This window comes from Tachypleus tridentatus, chromosome 13, assembly GCF_004210375.1.
Source record: "Tachypleus tridentatus isolate NWPU-2018 chromosome 13, ASM421037v1, whole genome shotgun sequence".
In the NCBI taxonomy this organism is placed as follows: Eukaryota; Metazoa; Arthropoda; class Merostomata; order Xiphosura; family Limulidae; genus Tachypleus; species Tachypleus tridentatus.
In genome coordinates, this window is record NC_134837.1 from 57,591,484 (window position 1) to 57,614,869 (window position 23,386).

The 23,386-nt window shown below is 33.8% G+C and overlaps 1 pseudogene across 1 annotated transcript in view; it reads right to left on the minus strand.

Moving 5' to 3' along the window:
- Positions 1-379: 379 nt before the first annotated feature.
- Positions 380-23,386, minus strand: part of LOC143239434 (uncharacterized) — a 38,175-nt pseudogene continuing 15,168 nt past the window's right edge. Inside the window, exons 2-12 of the transcript XR_013021179.1 lie at positions 21,820-22,161; positions 21,408-21,661; positions 20,878-21,075; positions 16,786-19,778; positions 16,070-16,275; positions 15,084-15,362; positions 6,528-6,644; positions 5,816-5,941; positions 4,955-5,118; positions 3,740-3,857; positions 380-2,539 (exon numbers count right to left, since the gene is read on the minus strand). The product of XR_013021179.1 is annotated as an uncharacterized LOC143239434 (transcript). The remainder of the gene's footprint in view (positions 2,540-3,739; positions 3,858-4,954; positions 5,119-5,815; positions 5,942-6,527; positions 6,645-15,083; positions 15,363-16,069; positions 16,276-16,785; positions 19,779-20,877; positions 21,076-21,407; positions 21,662-21,819; positions 22,162-23,386) is intronic.

Consider the following 23,386-nt stretch of genomic DNA (forward strand, 5'->3'; position numbering starts at 1 on the left):
TACACAGTTAAAAAGTATAATCGTTACTGTTAAATGGTTGCACTTTTAAAAAATTGAAATTTATAATGGCAATTTTAAATGTTAATATAATAATTTAAATCTGTGAACAGCTTATTCAATTCTTTATTAAGACGTATCATGCAACACATTTTACTAATTTTAAAATAGTAAAACAGAAAGTTTAAAATTTACATATTGCTACTACTGGCCTATCAGAAATATAAAGAAATCATAAAAAAACACTAAACCATGTGTTATATCTAACTCCCAAGAGAAGATCAATCAGTTCCATTGTCCAAAACCATGTCAAGGACTTCAAAAATGTTTCTGGGCTAATAACAATGCCTTACACAACATATACAAAATAAAACCAAATATTCTTATCCAACAAAAAAAGATATAAATTTTATAAAGCTTTGCAGTGCCACTTCTTAATACAGAAAAAAATCTATAGTTAATGCTTAAATAACACATACAATTAAGTACATATAATCATGAAATATTTACAGTATACAGAGTAAAAATCTTAATATTAACAAATAAAAAACCTTTAAAGTCAGATAATACTGTCCAAAAACTATGTCCTCAATTTAGCACAGCAAACTGTCCATCGGTTTCAACTATTTGGTAACTTTTATATCTTACTTCATATACAACACACACTAATGTGGTCCTCATAAAACACAGAAAAACTGAAGAGCAGTATTGTGCCTCCTACCATGTGTGGTATGTCTGATATGGCATTATTAATGCTCTAAACGAGCTCACCAAATGAAGATTAGCTACTTGCATAGACTGTTATGGTGCTTATGCCAGTGGAGGCACGTAACACATAGCATTTCAGTACTCACTATACATCTCTATTTACATATTGTGTGGCACAGAGTGCATCCAGCCTGAATGGTAGTTATTCTGATTCTACAATGGGCAAGTATCTCTAATCAAAGAGTAATTATCATTATATAGCACGGTTGGTACTATAACAGTTTCAAACTGAGGACATAGTTTGTGGAAATTAAATGTATGTTTCTAAAAGCACCTTAAAGTTATTTAAAACCATAAGCAGCCATTAACAGTTTCACAAACACTCACAGAGTATGTTAGATGATGCATTTAACAACCATTTCTTATATTTCAACAGTCATAACTCCCAACTTATTATAAGATATATATATATATATACGTCAGTGAAAATGAATACATTTTAATGAAGTTAAATAAGCAAAATTACAAGGAAAAACTGCATTAAAAATAGCAAATTCAAACCCCTGACTAATTATATTAGTTTGTTATAACTTAAACAAGCCAAAACAAGAATAAATTAAACAAAAAAACACTGCACTTTTCCTTATTTTTATTTCAATTTTTTTCTTCTTTACTTGGGAGAGGAGTCATCTTCCTACAACTGTCTGCAGGCAGATGTGGGACATATTGGGCTTTAGCACCCACATCTCACTCACCTAATTTCTATTTCTATACCTATTGTTATGATTTTATTTCTTGAGTGAGACTGGCAAATGGTGGTTAAGACTGATAGTCGGTGTATCCCCACCACAATGTGGGTCCTACTTCCACACTTATCTCCAAAATCTAGGATAATTTTATAAACCTACATTTTATAATCCCACTTTATAGCTTGTACCCTGGGATCTTTTCAATTAGTACAGCATTTTTTATTTAATTTATTCTTGTTTAGGCTTGTTTTTTGAGCTATAACAAATGTGTGTATATATATCTTCCAATAAAAGTTACTACAATACTGCACTGTCTTAAGGCAAGTAAAAATAAAAGCAAAAATGTTAGCACATAGTGAAGACTAGATTTCTGAAAGGTAAATTCGATTAGCTGTTTAATAATCTTGACTATCAAAATATTTACCCACTTTAACTACTGGGGCAAGCATTTTTCACAATAAAGAAAAAAAAAGAAAGAAAGAAAGAAAGATGCAAACTTGACTGTTTGTGAAACCACTCAACTATAAATGGGCCTACTCAGTGGTATACTTTTTCGTCAAATTTATAAGATGGAATAACTTCATATTTCTACATAATCACACAAGGACTATACATTTTGTTTCTTCACAAGTCTGAGAAACTAAGAACACCAGTTCTTACAGTATACAAAAAACTGAAGACCATATTCAAAAGTTGGTGAGTACATGTAAATGTTCTCAAAGTTCTGCTAAACACACAATACAAATGCTATTTGTTACTTCCAGTTCAAATTAAAACAATATATTTGCTCAATGTGCAAAGTCTACACATGACTTTTGAGACAGCATTTGCTAAAATAACAGTAAAGACAGAAATAGATATAAAAACTAAACTGGCTTAATAAATCATATATTTACAAGATATATATATAACACAACATTACAGTTTAACAAACAAACAACTAACATAAAAACAAAATTCATTGCACTTTTTTCTACCAAAGCAGGTGAAGATGTCCAGGAAGACAATTTAACAGTTTCATCTCAATGTATAGGGTGGTATCAGCTGTGCTAGTTGTTGACATGAGAATCACCCAATTTTTCAGCCTATATGTTAAAGCAAAATGAATTTATCATATCTTACCAGAGTTAATTAATTTAATACAAAACAGTAATCTCATAAAGTGTCCTGTGTATATTTTGAAAAAAATCATAACAAAAAAATCTTAAGAAAAAAAAAGTCAAAATTATAATATTTGGTTGACACACACATTTAACACAAATACAGCATTATTATATTAACAATATAATCTTTAAACATCCTTCAAAATAATATTCAGATTTCAAACTTCAGTGGTGGATTTGCAAAGATATCTCATATGAAACCAGGGGATTACAGATTAAGGCTTATAAATTTTAGCTCAGCTAGTTAGGAGAAGCACTTGCCAGAAAATGTGGTCAGAGGTTTAAGTTCAACTGAGTTTGTCTTTCACTTTTTTTAAACATTTACACCAAATGCAGAATGACCAACAAGTAACTCTACTGAATGCTTTTGTAAAATCCTTTTTCTGATATTGATTTCTAACTTTTCATTACTTGTATACTAAACATAATAAGTGTGATATTTTATTTTTGTACTAAGCAAGTTCCAGGCCTAGCATGGCCAGGTGGTTAAGGCATTTGACTCGCAATCCGAAGGTCGCGGGTTTGAATCCCCATCATGCCAAACACACCCACCCTTACAGTCATGGGGAGCATTATAATGTGATGGTCAATCCCACTATTTGTTGGTAAAAGAGTAGCCCAAGAGTTGGCAGTGGGTGGTGATGACTAGCTGCCTTCCCTCTAGTCTTATACTGTTAAATTAGGGACGGGTAGCGCAGATAGCCCTCGAGTAGCTTTGTGTGAAATACAAAACAACCAAACTAAGAAAGTTCGTGTAGAATGTGTAACCAAAAGTTCAACTGGTGAATAACTAATGATGTTTTCAGCCTAAAACTCTATAATCCAATCAGCTGAAACCTTCGGTTGATATCAACCAGTCAGCTGGACAAATACCTTGGAAAATTTAAGTGCAACTAATACAAAAAGCTAGTAAAGTTTTAGAACTAGTCAAATGTGTTACTTGTGAGAAATGTTTTGATAAGTAATCTTTCACATTTTTTAATTAATTAATGATGAATTGCCACATCATACTTTGAACTGTCTTATCTTAATAATTCCTCTAAATTTTTCAAAAGACAAAGACTCAGCTGAATAATTTGAAACAACAAAATATAGTTGAACTGAATTTCATATACAAGTTACCTAGAGCTGACACCTTCAAGAGCCAGCAGCTGTTTCAGTTTGGTCTTCCAACTGCTTTTGAAGAACAGCCATTTCTTTCTTCAGTGCATTTAGGCATGTCTGAAGATTACTTAGAGGTCTAAGAATAAATCCAAAATTTAATTCATTATAAATTATAGCTACAAATCCTAATAGTATAGATTAATTTTATGCTAAGTAAAGACAATAAACAATTACTGGGTCTCTTGTATATTTTAATTGCTGTTTACCACATTTATCTGTTTGAGAGGAAACACTGATAGAGAAATGATAAACAAATGTAAAGTAATCTAGCAATCAAATTAGTTATATTCTGTAACATTAAATAGTGTCTGTTTTACATCATTTCAAGATATAAAACCAGATTTTAGCAAAATATAACACAAAGGAAAATACTGATACAGCAAGTAGTAGCACAATGTACTACAAGGTTTCAGCATGGTAAAACATTTATTAAACCTTCAACTGCAGTTTGCAGCATATGATATTAGTGTAGAATACTGCAGTTGACAACACATGATGCAAGCATTTTGTGTGCAACATTTTGAATGGCCTGCTGCAAGAACTTGCAAGTCTTTGTGTGTAGATGGATAGGCAGATTTATACAAGCTTTAAACAAAGGGTTAATATCACATTACACAAGTATCAACTTCATGCAACATCCAGAACTGTTACAGTACAACAATAAGTATTGGCATGATACAAACAAGCATACATATACATATATAATACCTAACATTAATGAATCTCAACACCAAGTATTATTAACGCTATATAACGCCATTAGGATGAAACATCATGCAACATCAAGAATAATCACAATTAAATGCTATGTAATAAAATCGTAAACCGTCAAACATTATCACAATAAAACTCTTAATAACATTATAAAAAAACCTAATATCACAATTAATAAACAAGCAACATAATAAAGAATAAGAATTATTGCAAAGAAATAGTGAATAATATAAAAAATACAAGGATTATCAATATTAAACACCAAATAATAACATGATAAAACATAAAAACACCCTGCATTAGCATCACAGCACTGAACATTTTCAAATGAAACAACATACAACATACTAAAATTCCTAGTATTGCCATCGTAGTACAGAAAACTATCACAATTAAAACACCCAAGTAGTAATATGATATAAAACTTCACCCAGTATTTAATGAAACAAATAAAATTACCTGCTTTCAGGAAGAACAGCACTCTGCTGCAACAGGGTTGTAATAAAGGTGTCATCGTAAGGAAGTGGAGATGCTGGAGGTGCTATATCTAGAATGCTAGCATCTTTAGCTTGATCATTTTCTGAAGAACCAATTTTACACATCAAGAGTTGATTTTGGAGTTCCTATGTTTATACAACACTAGCATTATGATTCATAATAGGAGCCAGCTTAAGAGGTAAGAGTTCATACTAATTTACACAAATCACTAAGTTAAAGGCAAAGAACTGTAGAAAACGAACCAGTCTTAACTTTATGTAAACTTACTGGCAAACTGGTAGAAACATGGAGAATCAAGTTTTACTCTTTAACACTTAATATACTTTTACAGTTTCCACTAAAACCCAGATGGTAAGAAGACTGGACTGTCCTGGAACATTACCAAGTAATCTTAATTAGGGTTGGAGGTAAATGCAAAAGAATATTATGAACACTTAAATACATGTAATAACTTTCAAATCTTGTAATGTCTCTATACATACTTTGTTAAGATTACTTGTGAATAGCACTAAATCTTGGATTTAAGCTTAATATTTCTTATTTTATCTTTTAATGGAACTTATTAGAATGGATGAGCTCTAGTCTTGAATTAAAGGCCTTGTTGGCAGCAATGTGGTTCATGTCTTCTTAATGGAAAGCCATACAGGGCCAGAAAAGAAATATTCCTTAAAAATCAATATAAGTTACTGTGATGTAATGACACACAAAATATTGATGTATATGTCACATTTTCATAGCACAAGTCATTATGCACCATAATAATACAAAAATACTTCTTTATTGAAATGATAGTAAACATTGTAAAATGTATTTCTTACATACTTTGTTTCGATCCATTGTGGACTTCAAGGCACTCCTAAGCTCTGTTAACTTGGTTTGATAGCTAAACTTCTCTTTACGAGTGTTGGAAAGTTCAACTTTCAGGTCTTCAGTTTCTTTCTGTAGATGCTAGAGACAAATTAATTACTTGAATAAAATAATAAAAATACAATCCAATTCATATATATATAAAAATGCTTTTGAGGGTCTTAAATGGTAATTCAAATAATTATTTCTTAAACAGTTGAGGTCATTTTGTGAAAAGTGAAGAAATTAGATACCATTAGAAAAAAAATACTACCTGTATGAACTAATTTGCAAGCTAAAGAAACTATCTGATAACAACAAGGAAGGGAAACACAACCCCAGTAGGGATGCTGTGGTAAGGATCAAAGATTGGAAGCATACAGTAAAGACAGTTGCAAATGGCAGAGGTATAGAGGAGGTTCTTTTATAAAATAAATACCTAATGAACAAGAATAAAAACACAACAATAACTTGGATTATGAAACTTTATGTATGAAAGGTCTGATGAGAACATGTACAAAAAGGACAGATACTAGCACATATATAAATGAAAAACATGAACCAGTATTGAGACCTTTTTCATTGTTCATTTTAATTTTGTTTTTACAAATTGAAAGTTGTTTATAATATGCTAAAACCTAATGTACTGCCACTGTGTTAAACTACTCCAAAATCACTATAAATTTACCTGTAATTGTTGATTAAGACTTTCCAGCTCTCCCTTGTGGCTTGTCTCTGCAACACAGAGCTGTTCCTTTATAGCTGCTAGTTCCTGTGTTTTCTCCTTCAAGTGCCAGCTCAGTGTCTGATATAAAAAATAAAATAAGAATATGGAAGCTTCAACATGAATTGTTGCCCAACTTACTTAACCTATAAAGTTAAGCTAGCATCAAGTTTTGTTAGAGTAAACAAAGTGTATACTCTTCCTTTTTTTAAAAAGCAAAAAATGTCTTAATAAAGTTAAGTCATTCATTTTTAATCTTATATGTGAAAAATATGTGTTAATCATCTAATATGATAAAGTTTTGTTCCAACAACAATAACAAACTTGAATTTCCTAAAGACAGAAAAAGAAATGTGTGAAACTGTTTCTGTTGTATAGAAAGAATTGAAACAAAAATATATACTTTGAAACATTATATTAATATATAAATTAAGAACACCAGTAAAATATCATTTACTTCCTATTTTACATACAGAGTTGCGTGAGTTAATGTGCAAGTAAGAATTGTTGAGTTGGCCAGTACCATGCCTTTTACCACTACTGACAAATTCCTATTTATCTTACCACATATTCATAAACACGTGACTCAAACTTGTTTACACAAACCATGTTAAATAACGTTATTTCATACAATAAAAACTGTACTAGCAAAAAAAGGCCATATTTGTACATCAACATCATTTAAAGTAAAACACTGTATAATAAAATAAGTAAAATCCAATTTTTTTAATAAATTGTAACCTGATATAAGTGTCTCATTTCATTTTGCTGGCCCATAAAAATTATTTATAAGAGCAAAACTTAGTGTTATAGCAAATAACAAACTAAAGAGAAAGTTTGTATATGTCGTAGCAACTTTAACGCTCCCATAAAGTTATAACTGTCCTATACTGAAAAGATATTTCCAATAGATACATATTACCTCTCACACAATTAGCTATTCTCATCCAGTGCTTCCCTCTACATGTACACTTTTTATTTGTGCATGCCACAAGCCTTGCACTGTTCCCTCATTAAAATTAGTAAATTCCAACATGTGTCTCATGCAAATCATCATGCATCATCCATCAGTCAATAGCAGCACAGCATATTCATGTGATACATGTGACTCCCTCTACACTCCTCTACTGAACCTTCACTTCAAACTTTTGCAGAAAATGTGAGCACCAGAGAAGTTAGGAGGAAGGGTGGGAAGTGTGAACAGAGATAAGTACCTAAAAGAAGAACATTTTCAGTATATGAAAATTATAACTTCTAATACAGTACTTGTCTCCTCTCACAAAATTAGCTAGAATCCCACAGTGTGAGAGAATAACAGAAACCTGCATCAAAGCCTTTGAAGGATACCCCTGACCATGAGAGAAAGATATTCAGAGATCAGAGGACGAAAACCTCACTACTTCTGAGTTGAGTATGCTACTTGCTCTTGTGTATAATTCATAAAACAAAATGAAGGGAATTGAGACACGTAGATTGGCTAGGGCATGTCAAACAGAGAAAGATCAACAGGTGTTAAGAGGAGTACAGATTGGAGCCTTAGAAACCAAGGTTATGCTGGCCAACAAAGTGCAATCAAGATAACCCATCAAAGAGTGGAGTGTACCAGAGAAATCACCTAATGAAGCAATTGGATGGGAGGATATATAAAGCATAGCCTGTCAATGAGGTAACAGCAACTGAATGAGAAATAACTGAGTATTAAGGCCTATAGCAAATGCATCAAATTAGGTAGAACTCCCTTGAAGGTAAAGGTCTCAGAAAGCGAGTGAAACCAACAGCCACTTCATGAAAAAGATTGGGCCCAGACATGATAGATGACCTTCAACTGGAATGAAAGTACCTAGCACATGACATGCAATGAGATTAATGTGATGTGCATGAGCCAAGTACAGAAAATCCAAATTCCAAAGAGAGAGATCTCTTCTGTGTCAAATGCCCCCTTTGTGGTTGGATCAGAGCATTCACCACAGAACTGTTTGCAAGAACTGCCATCAAACAGTAACAGGTAAGATAAAGGAAATAATGTAATACCTGATGAACCACAAAAAGGTTGAGAAAATTAATAAGTAAGACAGTCTTGTCTGCAGATCAACAGCTCAAAGCTTTATGGTGATTGATCCAAAGAAGTGACATACCTGTTAATTTATGACTGTAAATTGTCTCTCAGAAAATGAGTAAGGTAAATGGTGGCAAAAGAGGATATTGTGCAAGATTCCATTCCAGCAGTAAATGGACCGAGCCGAGAAGGTAGAATGAGCTCAAAGGTCAATAGAATGTAGACATAACAGAGAGGGTAGAGTGCAACTGATGGTGATTTTGAAGACTCCAAAATGCACAGGGAGTGGGTTACTCTAAGTAAGGACCTCTCTCATATAAACAACCAGCCCCTAGAGCTGTTTCAGAAGAGGTGGAGAGTGTAAGTGGGTGACTCCTGTTCAGAAGGAGCTTAAAGGAGCCATACACCCATGCAATAATGGAATTGCAACCCCAGAGCAACCTGGGGTAAAATAGCCCAGTAAAATGTGGACTATTGCGACCTGAGTGACCCACAGACCACACATTGGTGCATCACTCCCAGATAAAAAAAAATGATGAGTTAAAAAACTGTGACCAATGCATAGTCTAATAAGGCCAACTTCTTTCCAAACCTTACAGAAACAAAACAGCCAAAGTCCAATAAAGGACCATATCTGGAAAAGCTTGTTTTCACATTGCTCTGAGTCGACTGGCAAATGGTGCGAAACTAAGCCTTGAATACAGGATCATAGTCATGTATGGAACAGGCACAGCAGTGATAGCACCAGAGCAGACAGACTTAGCTGCTGCATCAGCATGCTCATTCCCACAAATATCAACATGGCCTGGTATCCAGAAGAAATGGGCCAGTCAGTTTTGAATATCAGTGAAAACAGGGTAAGATCTAACGTGAAGCAATTCCAGGGCCAGTAGAGAGATAAGCGAGTTGGTATAAATAATTCAATAAGTACTGCTTAGCTTCTATGTGATCCAGGGCAAGAGAAATGGCGTAAAATTTGGCAGTGAACACAAACTGAAGAGGACACAACAAACCATGGCAAAACCTATCCGTATAAATAGGAATGGAAGGATGGTTTGAAAGATGCTCAGCAAATAAAAGATGGTATTTCCATTCAAGAGTATTTGCTTTTTTCAGATGACTCGAAGTAAGATCACACTTGGGGATGGTAATAAGCCATGGTAGGATGGGCTGACAAGTGGATACAGAAATGTCATCCAAAGACAGCTCCAATTCATCCAATTCTGTCTGGATATAAATGCCAAAAGGAACAATAGCAGATCAACTGTTCTGAAAAAGTATGTCCCAACAAGGAAGGGAAACACAAGCCCAGGTGGGATGCTGTGGTAAGGATCAAAAATTGGAAGCATACAGTAAAGACAGTTGCAAATGGCAGAGGTATAGAGGAGGTTAATGAGACTATGTACAAACTCAAGACTAGGGAAGTGCAAAAATCTCCCATGCAGAGCCAAAGCCCCTGATGAGGAAGGGGTTCAGCATCTTCAAGGCCAAGGTCCTAGTAGAGTCATAGACCAGAGACCCATAGTCCAGTTTTGATCGAATGAGAATACGATATATCTTTAGCACAGAGAATCAAACCACTCCCCAATAGGTGGAAGAGAGGACAAGGAGGATGTTCAGTGGTCTTGTGTACTTGACTCGTAGCTGCTTAACGTGTGGAACAAAGGTCAGATTATGGTCAAAGATAAGCCCCAAGAACTTTGCCTCATGGACCACAAAAAAGCACAACTTTGCCAAGACAAAGTTCAGGATTGGGGTGTATATACAGTTGGCAGCAAAAGTGCATGCAAACAATTTTAGAGAGAGAAAAGTTAAAACTGTTTGCTGTGGTCCATTTCAGTAAGTGATTGAGAGCAGTCTGTAGTTGCCACTCAATAAACCTCATGTTTAATGACTGACAGGAGATGTGGAAGCTGTCAGCATAGAGTCTGTTTGCATCACTAAGACGGAGTTATCCAGTTATGGCATTAATCTTTACATTAAAAAGTGTGACACTAAAGACAAAGACCTGAAGGACTCCAAGGAAAAAAATTGAAAAGTGTCAAACCCACAAAACTTGGAGGTGTCTGCCCATTCAAAAATTTTTAATAAAATTGGGGAAATGGCCAAGCAATCCATATTAATAGATGTCTCGCAAAATGCCATGCCTCCATGTAGTATCATAAGTCTTCTCAAGGTCAAAGAATATTGACAGAAGATGTTGTTGCTTGAGAAAGTCTTCGCTGATTGATGTTTCAAATAAAATTATGTGGTCCACGGTGGAGCACTGTTGTTGGAACCCACACTGGGAGGGTGAGAGGAGGTTGTTTGATTCCTTGAATCAAACAAGATGAACATTAACCATCCTCTCCAAGGTCTTACAGACAGCTCATCAAAGCAATTGGACAATAGTTTGAAGGAATATTGGGATCTTTCCCAGGCTTAGAGAAAGGTAGGATAATAGCCTGGTACATCACATCAAGAAAAACATTATCCTGCCAAATACGGTTAAAAACAACCAAAAGAATAGCAAGAGAAGCAGGAGCAAGATGGCACAGCATCTCATAGTGTATATCATCAGGTCCTATCAATGTACTGCCAAACTGATGAAGAGCCAGCTTAAGTTCCACCAGAGTAAAGGGGCATTTATAGTCATAGAAATGATCAGCCCAAAAGGAAAGAGACAATCACTCTGTCTGAGTCTTAATGATTAATAAGGTGGAGGATGAAGCAGAAGTGCTAGATACCCAGCAAAAGCTTTTGCTGACAGTATTGGCTATGATCTTAGCATCAGCAACTTCCTAGCTATCAGAGAGCAAGATCAAAAGAGGGATAGAATTATACTGCCCACTGACCTTCTGGATATTGTCCCATATGATTTTGAAACTGGTGGTAGAAGAGGTGCTGGTTGTGAGTGTAATCCAGGATTCCTTTTGGCTTTGACGTCTTACTTGCTGAGCATGTGAATGGGCTCACTGAAAAGCAATGAGGTTTGAAAAAGTCGGATACCTACAAAAGGTGTCCCAGGCCTGTTTTTTAGCCTTCTGTGCCATGTGGTAGGTGAGATTCCACCACAAACGAGGATACCATGGTAAACGTGTTAAGATTTCAGGTATATATTGAACAGCTGCCTGGATAATAAGTCAGTCACTGCTGCCACGCAGTTGTATTTCAATGGTACAATCAAATTCTGCAAGAGCAGTGAAATAGGGCTAGTTGTCTTGGTGCAGCTTCCACCAGGGAACATGGATCGGGTGGCATCAGTCATGGCCAGTTTCTCTCAGAATGATAAGAAAATCATCACTGCCTCGTAAGTTATTGTTAATCCTCCATGAAAAGTGGGAAAGTAGTGAAGGGGAGCATGCAGAGATCAATAGCAGTAAAAGACTGACTAGGTGCATGAAAATGAGTATGAGAACCAGTACTGAAGATAGAAAGATTGTGAGCTGAGACCATGTGCTCTATGTAGCGACCCCTACCTTCAATATCAGCACCTCCTGAGAGGGGATTATGTCCATTAAATTCTCCAGGATTAAAAAGGAACACAGCAACTGTTCAATGAGAGCATCACGGTCTGATTGATTATAGGTCTCTGTCTCTCCAGGCAACAGGGAGAGAGAACAAACAGTGATGGTATGACCCAAGAAAACATTGATGGCTATGACTTTTAAGGGTGTGTTGAGTGGCAAAGACAGGATGGGCACATGCTGATCATCCAGCAGTACCACCCCTCCATACACTTGTCCATCACACAACCTGTCATTTATTTACAAATAAAACTGCTTAAATGTGACTACTGCATTGCCGATTTCAGAAATTTTTCCTGTAAGGAAATACACACAGGATGGTAAGAATCAATCAGTGCTTTGATGTTATCCAGATTAGAATGTAAATCTGGACAGTTCCACTGTATCAAAGTGGCCATTTTTACTTATGTATAGGCAATTTGGGAGTAGAGCCCTTTTGTTTTTTACCATGTCTTTTTTGACTATTTTCTTTAATCGAAGGAGGTCTATCAACCTCCATGGATCCTGCCCTGAGTCAAATGGTCAGGTCTCTGTTGTTGGAAGATTCCAGTGACTGAGGGCATGAATAAATGATCATTCTTCATCTCTGGGCTGGAGAAAAAGATGGACACAAGGAAACATCTGACAATTGAACCAAAGAAAGAGGATCCAAGAATCTGCTGGAAGGAATGGTAGGGACAGAAATAGGTGTTGACATTGATTCATCAACTTTCTTAATCATGAACAGCAAAAGACTTTTCACATGGTTTGGGAATGACTGTTTTAGAGACACAGAGAGATCCGTCTGCACTCCCACTGGTGAACAGTAACTTTTAAGCTTCGAGTTAAGAACTGTTTTCAAATGCTGTACCTCTTTTTCATTCACCCACCTAGGGCATGAACAAAAGTAAGACAGGTGAGAGCCACTAAAATTAACAAAATGAGGGTCTATTTCACACTCATAGGCATCATAGTCCTTTCCACTACAATGATCATACATCAAGGAACCACAACATGATGTCTTTGAGTGACTGAACGTCTGACATTGAAAAAACCCAAGAGGGTTTGGAATATATAGTCATACCTTGCAATTTAGATAACCTGCCTTGATGGTGTCAGGTGAATGTAGTGATGTAATCGTCAAAATTAGTATATTAGCCTGCATGATAATTATATTTTTGTGAATGGAGATACATATGCCTCATTGCAGAAACTCCTTGGGTGGAGAAACCAATGAGAATTTCTGACTCAGGGATGTTTTTCAAATCCCTCTCAACAATAACTCCTTGTGATGAATTCAAAGTAGCATGGGGAGTAATTTCAATGGGTATATCCACAATAGCATTTGAACAGAAGAGGAGTTCACTGTGATTAGTAGTGGATGTTTCTACCAATATGCCACCAAAATGGAGCTTTTTTGACTGACCTAGGATAGCCAACAACCCCTCTAGTCCCTTCTGAATAAAAAAAAAGAGACATTTGTCCTAAAGATTGGTCTGAAAGAATATATAGTATCAGAAAATGAGGTACAGGTGTTGACGATTGCTGCTCAGAATCTTCAAAACGTGGTTGTTTACCTATGGTCTTTTTTTTCACTATTTTATTTTTATTTGGGGAACCCATAATAAAGAAATAATATTTTGGTGCCCACAAGGGGATGCACTGCAATGCTAAACTAGGACAATGCAGCAACATCAGGGTTTTGAATGCACTATACCCAAACACCAACATTAGACACAATGTCCACAACACCCATTTAGAATGTCCAACACTGGTACTTGGTTGACCCAAGCCCAAATGGACCAGCTGGATGACCCTGGAGGGGCCACCCCAAAGCTGTCCGTCTACATGAATTCAAGGCCAAAGTGGTGTCATAGGGTTGGATCCCTAAACCACCAGTATCCTCTCCTCTCCTTCACAAGTTGCCATGCACAGCAAACATGTGGGTGGATGTTTAAATCCTAGAGGAGATAAACTGAAAAAGGTCAGGAAGCAAGATATCAGAGAAGAGTTTGTGGTAGACTAACAGTAGATTTGGAATCCACCTCCAAAAGAGGTTAAAAAAAACAGCAGCTGCCAATCAAAAAAGTATAGTCTGCCCAATGGTAAGAAAGGGCAAATTGATTAGGAGTCTTTAGGGAGCACATTAGGTAAATGTGAAGTTAATAGAACAGCAATAACAGGAATATCGAGAGAGGAAGTGAAAACCAAATACAGGAAAATAAAACATATAAAATTGAGTACAAAGTGAAAAAGAAACAGGTGACAGGAATATAGCAACTCAAATGTGAGACAGAAATTCCAAGAAGACCAAACTATGCCAAGGAGAAAGGTTGGACCATGTAACATTTGACCTCCCGACATATGACACCACATAAATCCATTGTGAAGCCACCAGGCATGAGGCCCACAAAAAACATTTTGAATGAACATTTGATATCTTTAAAACAAAAAATCTGCTCTTTTATTTTTTCTCCATTAGTCCCATGATTATATGTTCCAAAAATCACAAATTGTTATTCCAAACTTTTATACAATTCTACAAAAAGTCCTGTACGTGTGCATTGAAACAGTTTAATTTCAAAACACAGGTTTGCCCAGAACAACATGCAAAATAAACAATATAAGTTGATCATAAAAACATTTCAAAACATTAAAGCAAAATATTTAAAGAAAATAAGAACCCAAAAGAAAAAATTTGACTTTATTTATATTTCTCTTTAGCAGCATATATTAATATTTTATCTAATATTAACACCATTTACTTTGTTTTTAGTGTGAGTATAATAGTTTTATTCACTTGCCTTGAAGAAAACTTAACACTCTAGAATTTCAAATGTAAGTTATTTATGTACTTACTAACCATTTTCCTGGCTGTATGTTTTAAGTTCAGATATGTATGATGTATTATTTTTATTAAATAATGTACTGAAAGTTAATTAATTTTGATACTAATTAAGTACGAATAAAAACAATAACCTTCATCTGGTCAGCAACAGCAGGGTCTCGAGCTGCATGTTCCTCCATCTCTTGTTTTAACTGTTTAACTTCAGCTTGTGTTTTTTTATAATCTGTTTGTAGGGTCTCCATTTCTGCTCGATGTTTCAATTCAGCCTGATGCTTAACATTTAACTCTGATTGTAATGTTAAAACTTCCAGTCGGCGAGAATCTGCTATCTGGTTGGCTTGTGCTAAGTTTGACTTTAAACTTGTCATGTTTCTTTTAAGTTGGCTATTTTCTCGTTTGTCTTGGAAGATCTGTAAAAAATGCATAACATGTTTTTGTGGTAAGTTGTAAATATTATAATTGCAAATATAATAATGAAAAATAAAATTACATTACTTTTTTTTTTTTTTTTAGCATATGTTTTTTTATAATGTAGCTTATGTACAGACATACATATACAAACAATACAAAATATTGAGTGACAACCAGCCCTTGAGCATTAACATATTTTATAATCAAACCCTTATTAAATGTCTTATAGGATGTATACTGATTCTGGCTTGGCTTTTCATAATTTTTTACTGTGCAGATTTTGGCATTTACAGCTATATTAAATTTTGTCTTTAAGCCAATACTTTCATGAATACAAAAATGTAAGTTGGGTTTAGACTCAGCCTTGTAACATCTTTCATTTTGGGCATAATAATACTTAAAAAAAGTGAAATAAGTTTTCATTCATTGCTACCCTAATTGCAAACACACATTCAAGAATAATATTGAAAAAAAACTTAAACAATACTGGTTTTCTTCCTAATGAAAAAAGGCTAATTCTGGCTTACAAGATTTTTTTTGGCTGTGAATGTACATGCTTTCTCATTATTACTTATATAATATTAAACATTATTTATATAAAAATAAACCAAAAAAAAAAGTACTGTCTCCAGTGTCACACTATTCTAAACACTAAACCATTGTTATTTATTTAATAGAGATTAAGAATAGGTGCAAACATCCTTACTTGTCGTCTTAACTCTTTTGTAACAGTCTTTTCTTTGGTGAGTTCTTGTTCCAATGTGCATAACTTGTCTTTGTTTTTAACAGCATCTTCCTTGTAAGACAGCTCAACTGTCTTCAACTGATGATTAAGTTCTGTTAGTTCAGACTGTTTTTCTAACAGCTGGTCTTCCAACCCTGTCACATGCTGTTTGGTTGTGCCTAAACTTTCTGTAAATAATGTTAAAAAACTTCTTTCTGTATCTCAGACTTGTGAGAAACATGTAATCTGTTTGACATCACAGTTTTTTGTCTACTTCATACTATATATTGTTTTAAAGATTGTTTAAAATTTTTAAAAGGTTCAATGTTCAACATTATGACATCAATAATAATTAAACAATTGAATAACTATGCAAATATTCTTAAGGGCATAACAAATATGCACAATATTATTCAATTGTTTGGATTAAAACAGTTGTTTTAAAACATATTGTTCTCTTCATAAGAATACAAAATGAACAAACTGTATGTAAAAGATTAAAAAAAACAATTCCCCTATTTTCAGTAGTAAAGAACTTACAAAGAATTGTGTTTACTTGAGCACTTACTCCTCTAGAACTTCTCCAGTAATTTGTTTACATAAGAACTTTTCTAATATTTATCAAAATACTAATTTTTTGTCACAGTACCAAATCACACACTAGAAGTTTTTTCAGGGTTTGGTATTTTTTCACTTACCAGCTAATTGTCCTTTATCCTTCTCCAGTTTAAGAATAAACTCTTGCCTTTGTTTTGCAGTGAGCCTGCTTTCTTCTGCTTTTCTATGCAAAACTTTCAGCTCTTCTTCTAAATAATCAATCCTTTTCCTATGCTTCTCAAGTTGCATTGAGTCACATTCAGATTTTAGCTGCTCATTTTTCTTGTTTCTAAGATTTTGATTTGCTAGAAATTGTTCATAGAGATCATCTTCTGTTTGCTGTTCAGTCTCAGCAGTAGAAACCTGGATCTGTTGAAGATTTTGTTCAATTTTCTTTTTGGCTTTCATTGACTCTTTTAGCTTCCTTGTTAAGAGCTTGATGTTGGATTCATACATTCTTTGCCTTTTTTCAAATTCCTTTTCAGTTGTTTCAAGCACTTCACTCAGCTGTTGATGCTTCATCTTACAAGTTTCTTCAACATTCATGGTTGGATCAGGCACCCCATGCTTGGCTTTGGTAATATATGAGTAAGTGTCAATGTCATCTTGGTCTCCTTTAAAATTACCTATCACTGCAGTAAACTGGCAGTTCTGATCTTTTAGAAAGCTGACTGTTTCTTCACTAGAATGAGACAACTTTGTAATTTCTGAAATATGTTTCTTTAAACCATCTCTTTCTTCTGTAAGCATAGAAGAAGATTTCTGGACCTGTAGTAGTTCCTTTCTGGTTGCTTCCAGCACAGTTTCTAATTCATTTTTCTGGCACTGAACATCTTGTAACATAATCTCTGCATTTTTATTTTCATTAGTGGACTTGAATTCAAACTCTTGCTTTTGATGAAGAAGTTTTGCTTCTGCCTTCTCGAGAGAGTCTTCAATGTAATTCTTTTCTTTTTGCAATTGTTCAACAAGAGAAGCCTTGGCAACTAACTCTGTTCTCATCTGTTTGAAAGTACCCTCAACACAATTCAAGTTGTCTTTCAGATTCCAAAGAGTCTCATTTACTGCCTTCTTTTCCTCATTAGCAGATGCAAGAGCTATTTCAACTGCAGTTTTTCTCCTTTCAGTGTCATAATCTGTTCTTCAAGGGTAGACAATTTAAGCTCTGCAAGCTTCAATTTTTGGTCTGAATCTTTTAGCTGCTGTTCCAGCCATTGGGAAGAAAGGTCCTTTTCATTAATGGTCTCTTCATAAAATACCAGTTGTTTTAATAAGTCTGCTTGATCTCTTTCACATTTCTTTATCATTTCTTCCTTAGAAGTAATATCATTTCTGGCTACACTAAGTTGATGTTCCAGTTCAGCAATGGTAAAATTAAGGTTGTTAAGATTAGACTGCTCTTCTTCTAACTTCTTCATCCTTATAGTAAGACTTTCTTCAGCTGCTCCTCTGTCTTTCTGAATCTGTTGAAAAAGTGATTCTCTCTCCATCATATCCATTTCAATGGTCTCAAGGTGTTTCATCAAGATTTCCTTCTCTTTGACAGCTTTCTGTTGAGTTTCTGTCAACTGCTGTCTTAACTGCTTGTTTTCAATCTTCATCTCTTCTAGGATCTTATTACAAAAAACCTTCTCAGCCTGAGTCTTAATAAGATCTTGGTGAATATTATTTCGATTCTCATGAACAGAACTGAGTTGCTGTTGGTACCACTCTTTTGATTTCCTTAGGGTTTCCATTTCTCCTTTTACACTGTTTATATCATTTTCAAGTTGAACTTTTATTTGCAACAAAGTCAACACTTCAACATGTAACTCAGCTATTTTCTTCTTTAGTCCCTCAACTGCTACATCTTTTGATTCCATATCAACCTTAGTCTCTTCCAAATTAACTTTAAGTTTTGCTTTTGATATCTGAGATTCAGAGAGATCTTCCTTTAAACCTTTTATCTCAGCAATCTTGGAGTCAATGACATTTTGATACTCAGTTATAACATTACTCCAACCTCTATGTTCCTTGCTTATTCTTTCAAATTCTGCCATTAGTTCCAAATTTTCTTTGTTTAAAACTTCTTTTTCTTCTAGCTCTGCTTTTAACCTGCTTTCTAATGTTGCTACTAATTCTTTAAGTTGCATTTTGTCCTTCATAAAAGATTCTATTTCACTTCTTAAAGTATGAATTTGACCTTGAAAGTTAGCATTCTGACAAAGAATTTCAAAATACTCCAAATTGTCAGTTTCAGTTGCTTTATCTTGAAGCTGAGATGATTGTCTTTCAACTGCTAATGGTTGTTGTTCTAACTGTTGGATCCCATCAAAAGAAGAATTTTTATCTCGGTGATTTCCTGATGAGAACTTTAAATGAGAAGAGGGAACATTAATAAGTAATTTTTTAATACAAAACATTTCTTCTTCAATGCCTGTAACACTAGAAAAATTTGATTCTGTTTCAAATGATTCTGAACACACTGAATTCAAATCTCCTTTGTCAGAATCAAACTTCACGATATTGTTTTTTGTGTTTGGCTCCTTCAAAGGATTTTCTGAGAAATTTGTAACTTTAGAAGTCTGTCCCATTCTTTCTTTTTCAAGCCTATCCAGTAATTCCTCAGGGACATGCTTCCTTCCAATATGTGTACCAGCCATCTCAATTTTGGCCCCTTTACGAGATTCAATGCTTCCAATACTGCTTTGACTACTATGCCTACTTCTAGAAAATGTTGCTTCAGCACTTTTACAAAGACTCTTTTTTGGAGTACTTGAAACAGATGATGAAGAAGGATTCTCTGCACCTGAGGAGGAACTTGAGTTGAAAAACCCAACTTTCTTTTCAAAAGTTGTTGTTATAGCTTCTCTGGGATAACGAATTAATTCATTAAAAATTACACCATCAGGTATTTTTTGCTGACTCTCTCCTTTAATAGGTATTTGTTTTTCATTCTCAAAGTTTAATGAAAATTTTTTGGAAGACTTTTCTGTCATCACAGCACAATCATCAGAAACTGAAGGACTTGAGATAGACTGGTTAAGTCGTGCTTTTGTGGAAGCTACAATCTTTGCAACAACTTCAGGGGATACTGGTTTTATACTAGCATTTCCTATTGGAAATAATGTTTAAATAATTTATTTTAACATAAATGTAACACACAAAAAAAAAACAATTTTTCAAAATAAACAATTACTATTAAATCTTACCAACTAATTATCTCATCTTACCCATGAACAAAACACAAGTTTGGAGATAATGTCAAGCTAAATACAGTATAAAATCAAAACACAAGATCAATAACTACAAGAATGTGTGTGTTTATATATTTATATATATATGTAGATATATACACACAATGCTCCCAGGTTATATCAACATCACATACACTGTGGATTTGGATAACTGCAAGTCTTCCTTTCTTCCCTTCATCCTATTTTGGACTTGCCCAGCAAGTCCACTGTGGGTTATCCTTGGGGTTTGAGAACTCATGGAAAACATGACAAAACAATGGGTTGATACAGAAAGTAAAGAGTCAATATGCCATGTTTTGGCTGATGAAGATGTTGAATATGCCATCAGGAAGAATGCAACCAAATGTAGTGATTAAAAGTTGAAAAATCAAGATAAAGAGCCTGCCAATCTGTCAACTGCTCGTAAAACATTAAGAAGCTCAGAAACTGTGTTTGCAATTAGCTTCTCTGAACAAAATTGGTATTGCAGAAACAATTCTCTGGTACAAAACAACAAAAATATTTTAAGAAAATGATTCAGCTACAATTTCATGCACTTTATGTTAATGTCTATACATTTTTGTTTTCTATTTTGTTGTATCAGTTAAATAAAATTAAAAACAAAAAATTGTGTGCACATACTGTATTAGGTAATATAACCATTTCCACACTTATACTACAGGAGGTCTTATAACAAGATCATCGTATCTCCTACAAAGCCCATGCTATAACCAGAAAGCACTGCATACACATACCATAATATCTCAAATATTATCAAAACTGCATGTAAATTTAATAGTGAAGGTTTTTCATTTTCCTGAAGAAAAAAAAAAAACACAAGTTGGTTGCAATTGCCATATAGCTATGTTGAAATAAGCTAAACAGAAATTTGAAAATGCAATACATAACAATTATGATAAGTTTAGAAATTATTCTTATGAAGATTGTAATTATGCAATATCACTTCAGTATACTCACCAATCACAGACTGTTGTAAGGCTAAAGCTTCCGATGTGTTTGTCATAGCTTTAAATGGAGATGGAAAAATATTTCCTTAAATTCTTTTGAATCATTATCATCTTGCAAACTAGGCAGAGACAAATTTATTTCTTTATGGTATGCCTCCAAGGCTTTGGCACTAAGCTCTGGATTGTGTTCATTAAGGTACTGAGCAACCTGAGAGCAGTAATACAACATTAGTGAAATAAAATTATTTTGAATAATGAACCAATTATACATTATCAATGCTATAAAATCCTTTTTTTGAGTAGAAATAATGCAGGTAACAGTGCTATTTTTAGCTAATTCAACTCAATATCTAATACTATGTAAAATTTTCTTATCTGTTAATTAATGTAAACTGCAATATTACCTTTGTCAATTTTTTATTACATGTATATACTATTATGTGTAATGGTTTATCAACTTTTCATCAGTGCAAGTAATTTGGGTGTTTAATCAAATTTTCATAAACATCAAATAAATAGAATAATGCCAATGATACATACTGAATTAGATATATAAGGATAGTTTACAACAGCAGCATGATATCCATAGCAATAAAGTATGTCTTCATCATCATCTATCATTTTGGAAGCTTTACCATTGGTTAGTTTATTTTGGTCCTCTTTAAGAATAGCTTTATCATCATTCTCACTCTCTTGAGCTTCTGGAGGAGTGGGTGAGTTACCTGGTGTCAATTTCCAGTCTGGTCGAGAGGAGTAAGTCAACTTTCGACTCTTTCTTGTATGGTTTGTTTTTTCTGTAAACGTACAAACACAAATTTTAAAATTAGCATTTTAAATTTCAAACAAATATTTCAGATTATAATAAACAAAAACAGACACGTCACTTGAACATATAGAACACGATAAAAAGATGCAAGTTTATGAGAATAAAATACAAAACAATAATATTTACTTCTGTTTATGTCAGCATCACTTGACATAGCGAATTGGTGTGAAGAGTAAATGTCCTGTGAAATAGCAGATGATTCGTCTCTATGTTGACAGCTGTCTGTTGGAAAATCTGTAAATGGATCAACCACACTGTCAAAAGACTTTACACTGTGTTCATGATGAGGATGAGTCCCTTCTTCAAAGTTTACCTGTTCAACTGCCAACTGTACTGTAGCCATCAGCACAAGAAATTTTATCCTTTTCAGGATGTTTTCCTCCAGTAAGACAAAAATAACTCAACGTGATATCTTGATTGTGCATTTAGTATGGTAGCCAGTCATCCTGACTGTATGATTCCAGATGCCTAAAAAAAAAAAAGTAATGTAGAATGTCTTCAGTGAAACATTTAAACAATTTAAAACAGTTTCAAAGAGCCATTAGAACAATTGTTTACTTAGAAATTAAAATACATTTCAATCATTACAAACTTTTCAATATGTCAACAAATTTGTCTGATTTAGATAATAACTCATCTACAAAAATACAAATGCAACACTAACATCTTCATTCATAAGTATCAAAGACAAATTAGAAATTTGGGTAAAATTAGATTTTAAATATTAAGATCAAACATGTAAAAAATTTTTGTGAAAGTATACTATTTATAATCTTTTCAACTCAATCCAAATTTCAGTTGAGATAACAATATTACTTTTTATAAGTGAAAATTTTAAGATATATATTATTCATACAGATATAAACAAGTAAAGAAAACTTTTCAAAAAAGAATGTAAATGTATGGATGGCTAATGTGAATCCTCTAAGCCCAATGCAAACAAGATAGTAGGGATAACATTTGCATAAACCCTACTTAATAGCACAGGCACATAGTGTAGTTGTATATTTACATATTACTATGTGTTAATTCTTGCCTGTGCTATTTGTATGGATGATGTAATTGCTATATCCCTACTATCTTATTTGCATTGTTTTAGAAGGATTGATATTAGCCATTCCGAAATTTACTTCCATTTTTGAAATGTTTTCCTTTACTTGTTTCTTTATTGTTGTTTTTAATAGTCTTTAACAGACATAGGAAGGTTATATTTATAATCAAGTTCTAAATGCAATAAGGTTCCAACTATAACATTTTTTTATATATTATTGGCTGGTAATTCTTACTTCACACTGTACTTAAAACCTTTTAAAGGAACACAAAATTTCTGTAAGAATGCTAACTTCAAGGGTAATGACAATACTGTTTACTTTAGAATTATGATTTCTTTTATTAATACTGGTTATTAATAATACTTATAAAAGTGGATACTCAATTTGAACCTTTGTCACCTCAGTGAATTTGGGTGACACCATTATTTTTGATTTTTGAGTTACTAAGTAATAAAAAAAGAAGCAAAAGACAGAAAAACAAGAAATTTAAATTTTTTTGCTGTAATACTTACAGAGATTCCTAGAACCTGTGGATCAGTCATTACATAGATATTGTTATAAAAGGAAACACCGTATAGTATTGTAAAGTTCTGATTACCTATTGAGGAAATACTTAAAATACCATTTTAATAAACAATCAT